Genomic DNA, 4,192 nt, shown 5'->3' with positions numbered 1-4,192 from the left:
GACTATATATATATATATATATTATAAAAGCCCGTAGACAATATTATTTAATGTTATATGTGGAGTACAAAAAAACGGGATTTAAGAATCCTCTTTCTGGTATATTGCACAAAAAATCCCCCCAGAAAGGGATACATGTAAACCCAAAAAGGAAAAATAAGGTCAGAAATCTTATGAAGAAAAATTTGAAAATAATCGAGGAAAAAGTAGACCCAACAATTATGTGTCCAACAGTCCAGGTCTTCAGTCATAACAATGACAAATCCACCAATATATACTAAACAATCATTAATATAACCTCCAAAATGCTAGGTGATGACATGAATAACACTACGACAACACGGAAATAACACCGACAGACAGTGCACTGGGAGGAGAGGGAATAAACCCGTGAATACCAACACAAAAATGCAGGTTATATATATATATATATATATATAATTACGAGTATGAGATCTGAAATAAACTATCAAATAACTTAAAATCATTTCGCAATCTTACCTTTTTATATTGTTTTCGAATAAATTTTAGTATTGCCTTGCTATGTATAAATCTCACACTATGTGATCATAATTAGTGATCACTCATCATCAAGACAACGACCACGGCAACATTGGCCAAATCAATTATTATATTTACTAAATAACAACATAATACAAACTATAATAATTGCTTGATTTGTTAGTAAAACATAAGATTGCATATGAACTTGGTACCTTATATTGCATGATGTAAGGTCGACTTAATTAAGAAATTCAGTAAATGATATATAATGTCGTCAAAAACATCGCTATTAATGTGGAAGCAACAATATTTTTTCACAAAGTTATTCAATAAAATAATTGGTCCTTATTAAATTATATTTTGCCATTTTTAAAGTCTAGTTTGACAGGAGCTGTTATATATACACACCTTACTAAGAAGCATATGCAGGAGAAAGCTTTAGCCAAAGCATTTTCCCAACGAAGCAAATATGTCTATATCAAAGTAAACCTCGGTCAGATTTATATATGGCAAGAATAATGTACATTTGTGATTTATTTAATGTACTTTTAAGATCAATCAAAGTTGAAATATTTTCAAGTAGTCTTGACCACGTTACTTAACTTCTTGATAAAGTTGACTACATTTTGATTTCTCTCCATTCTCCCATTTTAACCCAAAATCCTAATCATGTACCTCAGCCACTCTATGTGTGTGCATGATTAGCATTCGGTGATCAATGATCCCAATGAACACGACAATCGACTGTTGCTCCTGATGCATGCATGACAAGCTAAGATACTTAGTTTACCTCAACTCTCTATTATTGCATGAATATCATCTTTTGATTATCTTTTCTCAAAAATCAATGCCTATCAATTATTATTTGACCTCATCATTTGTTTGTTATTGATCGATCATCCTTTTCACTATTCAACACTTCTCCAATATTCTCGGGTACATTCATGCATAATTCAACTTGTGTTATGTACTTTGTAATATCATATTTCTTTAAATGCAGGTAGGAGTAGGCATTCATAATATTCTTCAACAATTTATTGGATCATTCATCATGGTGAGGCCTTTTTTTTTTTTCTTTCCAATTTCTTAGTGGAAATTGGAATCATTTATTATCAATTCTTCTTTTTATTAGTGCATAATCTTCATGTAAGACTATGCAAAAATTATCTTTATATCACATAATTTTTTTTTGCACAAAACAAATATCATAAAATATAATTTCTCAGTATGATACCATCGACACAGCGATTAAAAATCCATAGGCTTGAGATTTATTTCACTTCTATGCTATTAGGTGTATGGAAAGAGAAGCTATCAATAATTCTTTGGTAGCAAATGGTATATTTTCTTAATGGAGGATATGTTATTGAATGTATCTTAAATTCTGTTGTGTGAGAATCTTAAGGCAAGTGTTGCCGACTTGGGGTATGTAAGTTTGATGTCGTAGGCTTTTCAGCACACACAATTATCTGTATGATCTCTCTTCTTGGATAGGGGAGATTTTTTTAAGTGCATCATATTATGACATACTCCTACAATGCCCTTTTATTTCTAGGTGATGGTAGTTCTGAATACTTTGTTGATTACTTTTACAATCTAGTGAATATGATAGTCGATGATCGTTTAGTTTCATCGCTTGTAATGTGAATTGAATTATTAGATAGAAATGAGACACTTGCTAATTCTTCTTTCTTTTATAAGTAATATATAAAAATTTATTAGATGTGATACATAGGAATGGTATTTTATGCTAATATCAGAGATATTTTATGTCATTATTTTGCATGTGACAATTTATGATTATAATTTACAGATTAAGCTTAGCTTGACATAACAAAATTATGTTGATTCACCCAACTTTTAAGGTTATCTTGGTATATGATGAGTTCATTAATTCCTATAATTATAAGCATGTTTCTTTAGTCGTAATGTAAAAGAATTACATGATAGAACTTTAGTTTGTGGTTATGCATTATGCTCATCACTAGATCTTTTTACATATGTTATTTTATATGGGGTAATATTGGGTAGTAAGGCTATCGACTAAGTTAGTCTTATTAATTATAAGATTATATTATGCCATGATTTGATATTCCTATTATACACACTGACATGAAATGCGTATATGCTAAGCTGCTATTATAACAAATTCTCTAACAAATGTACTGGATTTATATATATGTTAGTTGAAATGAGTGTTTAATGTAATAATAATAATAATAATAATAATAAATAAAAATAATAATAATAACAAATTGATTTTTTTTCCATAAAGTTTGATGTTGAGTAGATTATTCTAGTTGGTCATATGGTGTGGGAGATTTTTTTTTGGTCACAAGTTACTATTTTCTTCCGTAAAATGAGGGTTACACTCACCTTTCATATATAAAAAAAGTAATTATAAAAGTGAGGAGCTACAAAGGTTAAAATAAGATCAAGAGCATGCCCAACAAAAGAGAAGAAAATTACACAATAAAAAAGATGAAAATAATAGGGAACTAAAATTAAAAAGCTAAAAAGAAGAGCCAAGAAAAACAACAATATCAAGAATATTACTGTAGGAAGCTAATTGGATGAGTGTGCAGAGCATCTCCTTTAGGAATCAACATAGAATTTGTTCAAGAAATCTAACTCAACAACAAGAGGGAAACGATTCAAAAAGTATATATTCAAAGAAAACGAAACAGATAACAAGTCATCAAATAACTGATTGAGCTCTTTAAAGGATTGTAGGTATCATCACAACTTTTTCAGGGCATCCAAAAAAGCATATATGCTTCATGTATTCCATCTAAGATCAATGCAGGAAATTTGGATGAATCCCCAAAATATGAATAATTTCATCATGAACCACAATCAATATTGTAAAGACTCCACCTAGAATTAGTGAGTAAGCAAAAGACACCCTCATCAAACCATCCTAAGATAGAAGGCAAATCTAAGGAGAGCAAAAATGAATATAGGGGACTATGATGCATACTGCACACAAGCATGAGATGTGACAAGCACTTGATAAATTAAAAGAAAATGAATATTATTATATTTTGATCCACTTATTCAAATTACATAAAATATATGCTTAATAAAATAGGTTTTAATATTTTCTAACCTATAAAAATCTTTAGCTATTAAATAAAGTTACATGTATAAACATTTCTGTCATTTCAATTGACAACAAAAGGAAAAAAAAAAGTAATAAAGCAATAATTAAATGAGCATATTTATATGATTAAAAATGGTGAGAGAAAAAAAAATGAAAGATATTGACGAGTAATATAATCATAAAATTTTTTTGTTTAATCATAATTAAACATTTAATTAATATACACATTAATAGATGCCAACACTAGAAAACAAAAAAATAGTGGGATTTAGTAGAAGCGGAACTGGTTAAGAAACCGGGATCAGAATGGTAAAGCGGAGAAGCAAAGCGGTAGTTTTTTTTTCATTCCCAGAAGCTCTGGGGATCGCCAAAAGCGATCTCCGGAGCTGAGTAGTAAAAAATAAAAATTTGTGTGAATTTTTGGTGTCCACACTCTCTGTAGCTTTCCCTTATCTTCCTCCCTCCCCTCATTCGCCATGGATTTCGACGACCATGATGAAGCCGAGGAGGAGATGGGACTCTCCAACTACGAACCCGGCCTCGGTAATTCTGGCCGCGAAAAGCCAACCGCTACCGCCGCCGCCA

Source organism: Phalaenopsis equestris, unplaced genomic scaffold (genome assembly GCF_001263595.1).
Source record: "Phalaenopsis equestris unplaced genomic scaffold, ASM126359v1 Scaffold000455, whole genome shotgun sequence".
NCBI classification, from domain to species: Eukaryota; Viridiplantae; Streptophyta; class Magnoliopsida; order Asparagales; family Orchidaceae; genus Phalaenopsis; species Phalaenopsis equestris.
The sequence above is the reverse complement of the archived record's forward strand: the minus strand, read 5'-3'. Positions refer to the sequence as shown.